This window comes from Agelaius phoeniceus, chromosome 2, assembly GCF_051311805.1.
Source record: "Agelaius phoeniceus isolate bAgePho1 chromosome 2, bAgePho1.hap1, whole genome shotgun sequence".
NCBI classification, from domain to species: Eukaryota; Metazoa; Chordata; class Aves; order Passeriformes; family Icteridae; genus Agelaius; species Agelaius phoeniceus.
The window spans coordinates 68,566,087-68,580,955 of NC_135266.1; positions in this window are offsets into that span (position 1 = coordinate 68,566,087).

Genomic DNA, 14,869 nt, shown 5'->3' on the forward strand with positions numbered 1-14,869 from the left:
AGGACACTTTTTGGGTGTCACTCAAACTTTACCATGCACTTTTCCCAGTTTATCACAGTCCCGATGTTGGGAAGCATAATTGTACCAGATCTTGGCAGATTTCACAATGTTTACAATAGGGACAAATAAAACACACAGAGAAACATCACATTGAATTTTTACCAATGTCACAGGCTTACAACTTCTTGATTGCTCTAATTTAAGCTCAGGCTGTTGCCAAACTATGGTGGTGTCCGTGGACAAGGGCAATTTTCAGATGAAACACAATTGCCAAGAGTGGTGCCATGGCACTGGACAGGGATCCACCTGCAGGGCTCTCCTCTGCCCTCCAGCCCTGGCAGGCAGCCTCTGGTGTCAGATTAGAGGGAATCCTTTTAGTAGCTCTTGCTCAGTTTAAAAGAGAGCCTATCCCTTCAAAAGTCAAACACAGAAAAGTCCTGAATTTCTTTTTCCAGATAGAGCTCTCAGGTAGTCCTCTTTCTATCCTTTCTCCTTGGAAAATAGGGTCTAATATTAGCCAAGTGTTGGCACTGTTTCAAAGCACCTCTTCTCAGCTGGTGCTGAAATAAGACATGGGAAGGACTGAGAGAGCTCCAGCTTTTCTCTGGATATCCTTCCTTCATTCTTTGGAGACGGCATCAGCAGTTAATATTAGACAAGCGGTTCAGAGCAGACTTCTATTTGCAGCTCGGCAGTGATTCACCTCCCATTCAAATGGAATAACACATTGATGGGGCTCCAGAACAGGTGCTATGGGATGGCAGTAACCTAAATATAGGATTTAAATATTTGAAAGGCTCCTAAATAACTATTTCTCTTTTAAAAAAAATATTTAGAGATAAAATATGGGCTCTGACCAAGGTTAATATTGATGCAAGTGTAGCCATAAACAGGATGTGAACTAAAATCTGCACAAGGTACAGAGTATTATATTGGCCTGATGCATTTACCTCCCTGATTTTAAGAAGAACCTTGAATTTTACCATGCAAGTGAGAAGGCAAGCTTTTTAAATTAATAATCTATTTTAAAATGCACTTTGTGTTAAGATCCAGATAACTCTGCAAAGAAATTATAAAAAATTTACGTAAGATCCTCTGATATTAAAGTTGTTCTTATCTAAAGATGTCTGCCTTTATGTCAACACAAGTATTTCAAGTTGGGAAGATGTCAATTTACATGTGGCAGGCTCCATTATGAAAAGGAAAATACATGGAGATACCAGATAAAGAAACTCCCCTGTTGTCATGGTGACAGCAATTAGCAGCAGTTAGAACAGCAGACAATGGATTTAATGGTTTGGTCTAATAGTGACTTAATTACTTAGCAGCCTAGTTTGTCTATCAGCATTTCAATACACAGGAATAATGCAGTGCTGTGCTCCCACTACATGATGCCTTCACTTAGCATTTTGAGTCTATTACAAGCAGAATTGCAGTAGCATCATTACCATAAATATTTTTGATTTCCTACGTGCTGGGCAGGCCAAGGTAAATAGCCTTCTGTAGCGATCTCACTTGAGCACCTCCGTCACACAGCAGAGAGCCTGCTAGGCAGGAGAGAGCAGTCTGTGCTCATCATACTGTGAGGGTAAAAAACAACCTGGATTCCACTGCAGTTGTGTCTCCTTTAAAATGGGGGGAAAATTTCAAGCTAGGCCAGTCAAGGGTACACATCATGGCATATGTCAGGAATACATTTTCTTTTTTACAGACACCGAATATCCTTCTTTTCTCCTCCTCATTATTCCTTCAGGCTGGAGGAATGGCAAATAACTTCACATCAGCTCTCAAGCTGATAAACTGGGTTGAAACTGCTGTTTCCCATCAGTGGAATTGGCTCAAATTGGAGGCCATGAAACAGCACTCTGCCACAGCTCACATCTGCCTTGTGGGAGTGAGAGCTTCAACACTGCCTCGTCCATTGCTGGTGAGTTCTATGTGCTGACAGTGGCTACAGGACAGACCTATAAACAGTCTAAACCACTTAGGCTGCCATTGCTGTCTCTTCTAGGTTTGGGATTTTTTCATTGACCAACAGAATATTCTGGGTTGTGAAGACCAGGTAATTAGCACAAGAAATGTGTATTATTGCAAACACAGTGAAAAACTACAAGATGGGTAAGTCACACAGATGTGAGGTTTTTTTCCAGCCCAAGTACAACTAAACTACAATGTGAAAAACAGAAGAGGCAAGACTTATTTATATATTTGTGCCTTATCACAAGATGGCAGAAATTTGAAATGTTGTCTCTGTCAGGAAGAAGATATAACAAAGAAGCTTGCTTAGGAACATTGTACATATTCAAAGCTCGATATTATATCATTGTGAACCTTCCCAAACACTGGATTTACTCTCATGTTCCATGGTTTGTCAGCCAGCACAATCATTTTTGTGTTTATGAGGAAGGATAACCCAGCAAAAAGAAACATTGTTTTTGGCCAAGTCAGTAACCTAGTCCTTCTCTGCAGAGAGATCTGTTTCAACAAAACAGGGCATAATGTAGAGAAAGAAAAAGGAGCTGATGAGAAATCAAGCAGAAGTGCTCACTGCAGCACTGCCACATCAAAACATTCATTAAGTAACCTCAGATTTTATTTCTTGTCAGATTTTTTCCTTTTGATTAGTTGCTCTTTTCATCCTAATTTAACAGTGGAGCAGCTACCTGCCTTTGGCCACATTTAAAGCTAACACTGAATGGTAGCGTTAACCTCTGGTTTTTTCTCTTTTACATTTTGAGAGTTCTTTTGTTTAGGAGCCTTGGAATTACTCAACCACCTTTTAAAAGTTTGGTATTAAGCCTACATTGATTAAAAGCTAGACAGTACTGTAAATAAAACAAATTACAGTGCTTAGCAAACTTGATTCTCCTTTTCTCAACCAAAGGAATGTGAAGGTCTCCAAGCCTTGTTAAATCAAAGCGAAATGTTAATGTCTTGCATCTCTTGAAGTTAATGAATATCTTGGCACATCCTATTTTCCATGTCTCAGGTGATCTTCCTTTAAGCCCTGAAGGACTTTATTTTTAAGTCCACATCCATCTTGAAATCTGACTTTGTGTCACTGTCACTGCTAAGTATGAGGCTGGGAACCAGGCTCAGTTACACCACCTGAAAATTCTTCAGTCATGATTTAAGAAACATGACCAATAGCTAATAATCCTTATTACCAGTTTTTCACATCCTTTGCCCAGAGGGATCATCCTGTGCCCAAAGGTGATTTGGCAATTTCTGGAAATCAAGGGTACGTAAGTGAAGGACAAGCCAGATTTGTTGATAAGGGTGTGCAGAAATGTTCAGAAGGTGTAAAGTCTGTGCCCCAGGAGTGCTTGTGAACAGTCTAAAGGAAAGCAGAAGATATGGCCTAACGTGATGATTTTAACTTGTACTTTTCCCCTATTACATATACATATATAATGAAGTATTTTTTGCCAGCTCTATGGAGTAACCTCACAAGAAACAAATCTAGACATGATACATCAGAAAAAGTTTAAAATATACTACTTTCAAATGCTTAACTTCTTTTCAGGAGACAGTTTGCACTGTGAGTATATGCAATTCATTCCACAATGTTTTCACTGCTTTGAGAGAGAAATCACACTCACTTTTCCAGTGTATTCATTTTATTTGAGATTTAATATCACCAAACAACAGAAATCATCCCCTTTACCATGTACCAATAGATTTTTTTATTGTTAACATGATGAAGCCATTGCTGAATTATTGAAATTGGTAGGATTTTTGCCACTTGCAGTAATGGAAAGAGAACTGGGATTCTTGTTTTCCCTTTGGCCAAGGAGTTGCTCCAAATCATAATAGAAGACTGACTTCTTTTATCATGGCTTTACCTCTGTTAATGTGGGGTTTTTTCATTTATATGGAAAAATCATGTTCTGACTTAATGAAGTTTTGTATATACTGAGCTTTTGTCCTCTGAGATGGGCAAGAGATAAGAAGAACCTTTTTCTGTTAATATAGATATGAAACTTCTTTCCTGCAAATGCAAAGGTGAGGACATCATATTTGCCTCTCCAATTAAGTGTCAGATACTCAAGTCAGTAAAGTTATCTTATATTACTGAAATATCTGATCAGATTCTTAGCCCAGTGGGAAAAAGGGTTCCTGGAGTGAAGAGCATCAAATGGCTTTCCTTCGTGTTAATACCAATATATGAAAACAAACTTTGCTTTAATCTGTGATCTTTTAGTCTCATGGTAATTTAACAGAAAAAGTGAGGGGAAAGTAAAGGTCATAAACATGAATAGTTCTAATTTACACTGTCTGAGAAAACGGTCTGTGTAATTGCAAATAGTATAATTCTTTGAAATACACAAAGTGGAAGAGTCTCTTGGGAGAAAAATAAAAAAGTCCAAATAAAAGCTCTGGGAGAGTTTCCTTAGTCTATATGGTTCTGTTTTATGATAAAACTCAGAGAGATGCTGAGCAAGAAGAAACCAAAAGTTAAAATCAGATCTCAGTGTATTTACACTGCAATGCTGTGCCAATTATTATGGGCATAATATTGTCCTGCCATAATGACAAAGTTTCCTTAAAGAAAAACTTTCCCTAAAGAAAAAGCCATAAAGAAACTTCATGTTTCGTGCAACCTGGGTTACTGCATAACACAGAGTTTTGTCAGATGGGCATGGCACTACCTGCCAGTCCTCCTATATTCCACTTTTCCAAGGATCGATCAGGATTATTTTCTAAAAGATTTTTAACTCTTTCCAACAAGAAGGCACTGAAGTCAGAAAATTCCCTTAAACAGGCAATGTTAAAGGCAAAACAAGAAATCTGTCCCAGTGGAAAGCTGAGAGGTCTTGTACGACAGGAGCTCTTTAATGCCATAGAAGTTGAAAAGAAATCAGCAAAGACCATGACTGTTAATAATTACATAATTAATGGCATGGTGTGAAGAACCAAAATCAGGATGGCTACAAAATAACATGAATTAGAACTAGATAAAGGTTTTATAAATGTATACATAGCAAGAGGAAAACAAAAAAGAAGAGCAAATAGGAGATGAGAGGGAAACCCACATTTTTCTTTCATCTTTAAAAAAATTATTAACTGTCACAAAAAGTTAAGAGATCTTTAATAAGAGAAGAAGAGTTTGGACTATATAAAGTGAAAGAACATCTTAAGGAATATTTATATAAATTTGCTTACACAAATTACTAGGAAATCATGAAATTAGTCTTAAACTACTGTGAACTAGCAGATCATATTTAGGATCCCCAGCAAGTGAAGAAAAGCAAATATAAGATTTTTTTCCAGAAGAGAGAGAAAGGACATTAAGGGAAAGCCAGGCTAACTCAGATTTATGCAAGGATAGTAGAATAAATAATTTAAATAATCTAATTTAAATATAATAAATTATTTAAACCTACATTGTTTAAACCTACAGAATACTAATGCAAGAGGAAACAGCCAATATGGGTTTGTCAGGAGTAAGTCAATCTGTTTTCTGTTTTTGACAGGGCAATCATCCCAATAGACAGGGTAGCCGGAAAAGACATGATACATCTTGACTCTTGTGTCAATGTTGCAAGTAAAATAAGTAAATGGAGCTAAGAATATGGAAAAAAAATAATTCTCAAAATGAACCAGTGGTTCACTCTCCACACAGTATGCATTTGAAAAAGGGTATGCTCTTTGGAGCCACCCTACTTCTATCTATACACAAAATTTTAATTAATATCTTTGATGGCTGCTAGAGAGCATATTGCACAGTTTGTGAATGGTTCTGATATAGGAGGAGCTGGAATTCTTTTGGAAGATGGGATTTGACAAAGGCAGATAATGGAGGGTCCTCTGGAATCACGAAGTCGTACAGAAACCATCAAAAGAAATATACTGTGCTCGGCAAGGAAACATTCATCAAATGAAACGAGAAATAACGACCAGGCAAGATGGACCACAGGCTAAAAATGTGCAACTTGTGTCATGCTGCTACAAAATCACATAAACACCTGCTTGGGATGGTGACAGAACAGCTTCATGGAGGCCAGAAAACTGAGTCACTCTCCTGTGCTTGGTGTGTTTGAGATCTTGGATGGAATATCCTATCTGCTTTTGGGGACCATGCCTTAGAAAGTTTGCAATCTGTATTGAGACATTTTAAATAACTGATGTTTAGAAATACTAAATTGTTAGAAGAAGCTGAAGGAATTTGATTTGGTTAGTCAAGAAAGAGAAAAACTAAAAGACTGAAGGAAACATAATAGTCTTCAAATACATAAATGACTTATAGAGAAAGCTGTTCTTTGTTTGACATAGGAAGAAAACAATATAATCATCTTACCCTGCAGCAAAGGTTATTTACTTCAGATATTAAGAGACTTTAAGAGCAGTTTGGAGGAAATTGGGTCACATTTGGGCCAAGTGTTTAAGATTTCCATGGAGACAGAAAATGAATAACCTCTATTTTTCTGCATCTATTGTAATGTAAAGCTCATCTGAGCTTTTTGAGAAAAATCCATTGACTCTGCTATAACCAGTTAAAAGCCTAATGTTAATACAGCTCCTCTCACAGCAGTGAACCGTCCTCCCTGGTGGAAGTCAGATGTGCAAAATATTAACAAAATCTGAATATCACAAGAGGTCTTAGGGACACCGGAGAAATCCCATTGTGGGATTTTCTGGTTTTGATGAGGTGACCCACAGAGTACCTCTGCTGTTTCTGAGACATCTCCCAGACCGGATTTCAGCTTTGGCCTCACCAATGTTAGTGTTTTATTTAAAGTGAATAATGCAGTATTTTCAAGCTAGTAATCACAAATTCTTAGAGATGCAAAGAAGCTCCGTAGGAGCTGCTGGCTTTTCTGTCATTTCCACAGGTTTTTTTCCTCTGGACTTATTCAGCTGACAGTGTTGTCTCTTTAGGCAAGGATTTCTATTTCAACCAAATCAGGAGCTCTGTGTTTCTTGCATTGATATTTTCATGCTGGTTATAACTGACTTAACAAAAATATACTAAATTTATTTCCAGTGTATGATACTGTTATCTCAGGATGTGTTGAGGTCAGAAAACTAGACTCTGTTGGTTTGGGGAGTTTTTTACTTAGGAAAACAAACATTGCAGCAGAAGTTACTCTTTTCCTTATGGTTCACTCTGCTGCTCCAAGTTACTGGAGTGCAGAACTGGTGCTAACTCCAAATACACCCTTATATTCAGTTTCATTTTCACAGCAACAGCCAGCAGCCTGTTCATTACTTTTAAATGGAATAATTTGTTTTAGACCACAATCTGTGGCCTTATCACTGTCACCATGTTGACAGTTTATCTGTCTGAAATCTCACCTACATGTTCTTAACAGCATTGGCTGGCTGCAAGGTCTTGGCCAGCTGCTGGGTGTCAGTAAAAGAGGTGACAGCTTCTCATCAGCTGCATGAGCTGCCTGTGTACAGCTGTTTTCCTCCCTCTCTCGGGGTGCAGAGCAACACTGCTGTGGTTGTGGAAGGAGAGATGGCTGAGCAGCCTCCACATCACAGTTTTGTCAGGATTGTGCTGTCACCTGAGAGCAGGGTTCCCTAGCAGGGGGGTTTCACACTGTACTGCCAGAAGCTTGTTGTCCTGCTGAATGAGACACTGTGATCCATAAGGGATCCAGAACAGTGTCCAGGCACCCAACCTGGGTGCACATTTATACATTCTTCACTAAATAAAGATCCCTAGCACCAAGGTCTCTTTGGTGTCGGTGTCTAACAGAATATTACAGAGACTTTGCTTTTTTTCCCTCTTTCTAGTACAGCCAAGTCCTCAGGAAGCAGAAGACACAGGAGGCAGAGCTTAATTCACCTCCTTCCACAGCTGGAGGAGTTTCAGACCCACATTTCCACTCCTCAGGGATGGGCACCAGTCCTTCAACACTCATCTGCACTGGTGAGGAAACTATCAACCCTTGAAACCTGCAGCCAAATAGCCCAAAGGAGGTGGAAAAGGAGCCTAATCCTGTAGGCCAGCACGTAGAAGCACACCTGTGAGGGAAGGAGAGGCAGCAGCTGCCTGTATTATTTTCTCTCTATGCAATGAGAACTAATATAAAGTACATAACCAAGATGAAATGGTGCTTGAGGGCAGACAGAACCATCTCTGGGAGCCCAGCTGGGTGAACCCCAGGTACTGCAGCTGGTGAGACTGGGCCAGCAGCTCCAGGAAGGGCCACACTGCTCTGTGAGAGGAAGAGGAAAGAAGTAATCCAGGGTAGGCACCTTGAGGATGACAGAAAAGAGGGGAGAGGGATGACTTGATGAAGACTGCTTTACTTGACCTTATTTTATTACCTTCTTTTGCTGGTTTAGTTATAGGTGTCCCCATTTTTATTCTACTGTGACAAACATTTCAGAATCATCTTTAATAAACACAGAAGTAATCCAGCTGAAGCAGTGTAGCTATTCAAATGCTTAAAACAAAGCATATGATTCCTGAATCAAGACTTTAATAAGTTAATTACATTTCACAATTATGCCTTTTTATAAAGTTAGCAGCCTTATTTCCTCATGTTAACCATAAATGTGAAAAAAATAAAAGAATTAACAAATTTTCCATCCTAAGTAATTGAGTTCTGTTTTCAAAAGGAAAAAGTTTTTCATGGAAACACTGTTTGAAGTTTATTCAATAATGCTTTTAAATAATTCCTTGGTATATTTGCATTCTTCCTCCCCTTTTTATTTTTGATATCACCATAATGGAGAGACTAAAATAACATTTAGCTTAGAACCATGTCTTTATATATGTTGCAATTGTTCCCATTATTACAGCTGACAGAGATAAAGTGGCATCTGAAGTGTGTATATATAGTATATACAAAAGACTCTCCGAGATAAAAATTCTGTGATCCTTAAATACTTTTCAACTGTCTCCAAAGGGATTTAGCTTCAATAAAGAAATTTAACAGAGAAAAGCAATTTCTGATTACACAGATCTCTTTTTTGCCATTTAACAGGGTTTAAATTTAATCACTGACCTAAAATATTAATTTTGAAAGTGACTTGTAAAAAAATTCAGAAAAGTTGTTTATGCTTTCAATTTTCTTCTCTGAAGACAGCTGAATGGCACAAAAATGTATCTAGCATTGTCTGCTTGTTCTAAATAATCTCTTTTAGTAGGATTAGTCACAGTATTCAATTAAGAGAAGGAACAATTAATTATATCCTTGTGAAATGAAGAAGAGAAGAATCTTTGAAATGTTCTTTCCTCCTCACCTTCTCCATTTAAAATATAAAATTGCATTATGTATTTTTCAGCTATGGAAAAACTTTCAGTCTTCAATTTAAACAAAAGCAGTGGGAATGAGCAGTACATGACACAAAATTAATTTGGATTGATTTCTTTGGTAGGGTGGAGGAATGTATTGCCAAAATGAAAAGAATGCTTGATTTGAAACAGTCAATAATCCATGAAGCAAGGCTTTGCGGCTACAGAGCTGTCAGCAGTTTTGGTCAAGCATTTGTGCTCAACCCAAGCAAAATTTTTTTTTCAATGGTTTGTTTGGTTGTTTGAAAAATTAAAAGTGACCCTACTTGTACTCATCACCCTGGCATGATTTTGCTTAGTATGATAATGATATGATGTTCATTAAAGCCCTTAAGGGGTTTTCCTACCTTTTGTTACAAGGCTTGCAAAACAGCTAAAAAAGATAAAAGATCTAAATATTCCTCTGTGGAAAAAGTAGCAGGAGGATAAATCTCTGGAAGAAAAAACAGTAGGTAGAAAGCTACAAAGGAGAGCAGTGTAAAAATAAGGATGTACTGCCAGCTCCTTGATAAACTTAGAGAAAATGACCGCAGATTATTGCAAGAGACTACAGGGCCAGTGGGGCAGAAAACACAATATTGAGAAACCACAATTTTCCATGTGTAGGTTGTGTAAATGGTACAACAGGGGCACAAAGACTCTTGAAAAGATTAATCTGAGAACCCCCAAAAGGGAAAAAAACTCTTATTAGTCTGAAAGAGTGCATCAGGCCCACATCAATAAGTAATTGTGCAAGAACCACATCCTCTCACTAAATTTAATGGGACTGTAATCAAACTACTTGCTAGAAAATGCTTTAAAAAATTCACTGCATAAAAGTTTATTACCAGAAAGGAAGAAACTCAAAGGAAAATTGGAAGGGAAAGCCAGAAGGGTAAAATGCTGGTAGAGAAGTGTGAAAATGGTGAATGCTCAGTATGTGTGTACAGCACCTATATAAAGGCTGCTATTCAACAGATACCAGTTTATATTTACAAAGGAAATTCCTAGGCCAGTGATAAAGATTGCTGATGACGCAGAGTTATTCAGGATTACCAGCTGCAAGGATTTGCAAGAAAAATTCTCACATGAAACCAAGGTCTGAGTGCAAAATCTCAGAAAAGTATTTGTGGATAATTGCCAGGTTATGTACATAGAAAAAATTAACTAAGGGTAACTAAGGTATCCTCTGTTCGTTCAGGAATGTAATTGAAATCATCATAACACACATTTTCTGTGCCTTGAAAAGATGAGTATTCAAACCCAGTCAAAACAGTAGTCAAATATTAAGAACAAAAATTAAAATGCAGAAGAATGGTAGAAGATAAATACTTGATGCACCCATATCTTAAATACTTCATGAAATTCAGGTTTTCTCTATCTCTGGAAGGATATAGGTGAACCAGTAAAGGTCTTTATAATGATCAAAGGTGCAAACTGATTATGTATGAGGACAGGTTAATGGGCTGTGGCTCTTTACCTAATTTAATAGTGTCATCACAAAAGTGTCTTAAAGGAAGTGTATAATTCATACTGCTTCTGAGGGAGATAGCATCCTGGAATTCACAAGCTATATTAAATTAGTGAATGAGGAGTAAATTTCTGTGGTTTATTGCAACAGAAGAACCACAGGGAAACATTTAAAATAGAAAAAAAAATCTATTTAATTAAATTGCAGATTAGTTTGACATGTGAATTGGTGTAATCAGAAGTACAAGTGAGTCCAAGAAAGTATCCATGGAGGGCAGATCCATCCCTGGCTATCAGATACAGCTCTTAGGCTGCAGACCACAGGAAACAAGGGGACAGAGCATCACTCTTCTTCCCCTCTTTTCTCCTTGTACTTTTGGTGCTGGCTGCTGCCACAGTACCATGCTGAAGGGACATTTGCTCTGACCCAGAATAAGTTTCCTCTGTCCTGATATTGTCTTCACCCCCTACAAGTTTCTGTATTTATTGCAATCTAGGACAAAGCTACTTTTGATTTAAAGTACCTTTTACTATAATAAATGCACTCTCAAGCATCTGGAACCTTGTTTTATAGTGCTTGGATGGTGGAAAATCCCCTTAAAAGATGCTGAACCGATGGTGAGAGGTAGCACAGAAGGACCAGAAAGAACTTATTGTAGTCTTTCAATGAGTAAAGGGAGATTGTTAGAAAGATGGAGAGGGACTTTCTAAACTTTATTTATATTAGATAATAGGAACAAATGTTTTATGATGAGGGTAGTGAGGCACTGGGACAGGTTGGCCAGAAAAGTTCTGGATGTCCTCTCCCTGGAAGTGTTCAAGGCCTTGGGGCTTGAACCTGGGGCTCTGAGCAAACTGGTCTAGTGGAAGGTGTCCCTCTCCATGGTGCAGGAACTGGAAGCAGGTGATCTTCAGGTTCCTTCTATTCTACCCAAACTATCCTAAGATTCTATGAAATATTCTCTCCAGTGCCATTGACTCATCAGTATGGAAGGAGTTGCAGGAGAAGCAGATCTGAACTGTTGCACTGGAGGGGAGGAAAGCAGGCTCATGTCACTGCTGGGCTGCAGTCAGGCCTTGGTGTTTGTGCCTCACTGCCAGCTCAGCTCCATCTCTGAAGCAGCACCAATACTGCACAGTGCAACTTGTTCAGTTTAAACAATTTCCATAGCCAACGACTTTGATGTCAAGGAAAAGAATTTTTTTTTTTTGTGAGCTGCTTGCTTTAAGTGAATGTGACTTCATGGTGGTCTTGGAGTCTCACAGGCTTGGCTTTGATTAAAAACAATCATGTGGAGTAATTCACATAATAATCTGTGGTTTCTGTGTGATGTTGCCCCATGCAAATGGTCTATTTCCTAGATTTAGGCATTTTTTTAAATGGAATACATCACCCACACCTTTTAAAGTTATCTGACATATTTATCTTGACAACACTAAAATTTTGTTCAGTGTGAGATTGTGTTAATAAACTGTAATTTCCTTAATGATACTTGATGTATTTTTAATTACAAAGGCCATAACATTTCAGTATCAACATCTCAACTACTGCTAGAAGACCTAAGCTTTTAGAATTGATTTCTGTTGATCTCAGAAAAGTGAAACCTACAGGCAGAGCAGTCAAATAACTGGATGCTAAAACACCCTATTTCTTTAAAGCTTGCCTTTTGCTCCTCACCTTGCCACTGAGGCTCTGAGTGCCTCATTCATTACAGTGTTTTCCTATGACAGCTGGACTGCATGCTGTTATTCTTTTAATTGTAAAGTGTCTCTTTTTCTGAGGCAAAATGGATCTGATGGTGAATGGCTACCCTGACAGGCACCTAGAGGCTACACGTACAGAGCTTCAGCTAGCATTTTCTCTACTTATGTTTCTAGAAAGAATCAAGCCTTTATTTATTTTCCCTTGAAAGACACATTGTTTCTCTGTGGAAGCCATCATTTCTGCTCCATCTAGCACAGGGCATTTTCACTGAGGGAAATATAAGGTTGGATAATTATCGTTAATTCCATTGCTTTTTGTTTTCAGTGTCTTTAATACGTGCCCTTTCCTTTCCAGCACTACTACAGGATTTAACATTCCCTTGATGTAGCAGAACCTTTGCCAAAGTCCCCGCTGTGCACCAAGACCTAATCAAACTCCAGGTTTGTTGTGAATTGCTCCAAAGCTGCTCAGCCTGAGAGCAGGAGCTAAACTGCAGCACTGTCATTCTGCAAATTCCTGCCAAAGTCTGAGACCAATCGCCCTTTCTTATGCAAATTTTTTTATTGAAATGAGAGTGGAATTTAAACTGGGTTCTGGCTCAAGGAAAAGTGCATTGCTTGAGTTTCACCATCCTATGAGGTGCTCTCCACATCTCACATGTTTGTGTGCTGGGAGGGGGGTATTGCACAGGAATGAGATTATCTAACTATTTGTTTTAATTGTATATATTTGTTACTGGGAAGAAGTAGACAAATGCAGGTTGACCAAGTTTCTTTCACCAATATTTTGATTCAACATTGCAGGTTGCTTTGCCACTGACCAAATAGCCATTCATTGAGAAAAGATCATTTTGTTGTTTATTGCCAGTCTGACAGATGTCAGTTGTTTCAACATTTCTAAATTCTGCTGTGTTTTTAAAATACGACAGTGTGGAAGGGACTCTTTAAAGTTAAAGCTAGCAGCATGTCAGAGATGATAAAGGTACTACAACCACACATAGCACAACAGAAGATAATTGATGTATTCCTGCAGTGCAAACCATCAGCTTCCAGTGTGTCAGAGCCAGTCCCTGTCCCTACACTCTGTATTCATTAGTGCCTCAAGGGATACTTATTCACCTTATCTGTTCTCTTCTAGTGATACATCATTTTTCAACTGGAAGAGAGGCGCATGAAAGTGATAAAAGAGATGGCTCACATCTTGAGAGTAGGAGGCCAGATAATGATATATGTGTGGGCAATGGAGCAAAAATGGAGAAGATTTGAAAAGCAAGACAACTTTGTTCCTTAGAAACCTTCACCTCCTTCCTGCTCCTCGGGTGAGCCTTGCTCACATGGAGTACAAAAATCAATTCTTCACAGGGACAAAGAACTGGCTTTGAAACAGCCCTGTCATAAGCTGGATGGGACTTCAGAGCTATGCAGGACAGCACAGAGCTCATCCTGCAGAGGGGAGAAAAAGCACTGTGCACAGTGTCAGAGAAATCTCTGAGATGGTCTCTGTTCTCAAGATCACTTGACTCCGTATTAGATTTGGGCGATCAATGGCACCAAGAAGGGCTCGTTAGTTATGGCAATTACAGTGTTGAGCTGAGTGAATTAAAAAGGGGAGAAAAAGTTGAAAAAAACACAAAGCACATGGATTTCCAAAATGTACTTCTCACTTTTTCTACGTTGCAAACTGAGTTTTTAAAATACAACAACTTTTGAAGTGGCTGTTAAACCTGTGCTGCCCATGCCACCATGCTGCTCAAAGGCTTTCAGAAGCTGCTATGCAGAATTCAGGCAAGTAAAGGTACAGCTCCCTAACAGCAGCAGGTAGTCATTGTGGTTGCAGCAGAGTGTATTCACCTGACCTGATTTCATATCAGAAAGAGTTAGCTGTCAGACAACAATTTAAAATAGACCATCACCCAAACCAAGGAGCTTTCTTGCTAACCTCAGAGCAAAAGCAGAGTAGGTGCTTCTATGCAGAAAAAAGTCAGTGAGAGTGCCCTGACCAAGCACAGCTGACAGCAGACAGGTCCTGGTGGGGCCTGACTGAGGTACTGCTACATTTTTAAAGAAAGAAACTGGCCAAGCTGAAAGAGCACCATATTCCTGAGCTATGCATTACTCATTTGTACTTTGACCACACCAACTGGTGCATGATCACAGAAAACATTAAAGTGTGGAAGTTCTAGGGAAAATTCCCTTATTGAAGTGCACAGGGAATACTTAGAGGTTTTCTTTCTTTTGAAACCTCAGCGCCTTTGAAAACAGTTCCTGAAATTTTTATAGCCTTGGGTTTGTTTTGGTGAGAAGGGCATGTATGAGGAAGAAGCTGCTTTGAAACTCTCAGGTTCTGTGACTTTGTTTTCTTTGATTTTGTTCTTAAAATACATCTTTATTGAAATTTTTTCCTAGAGTTATTATTTCAGGCTGAGCACACTTTAGCATACTGATCTCTTTTCATAAACA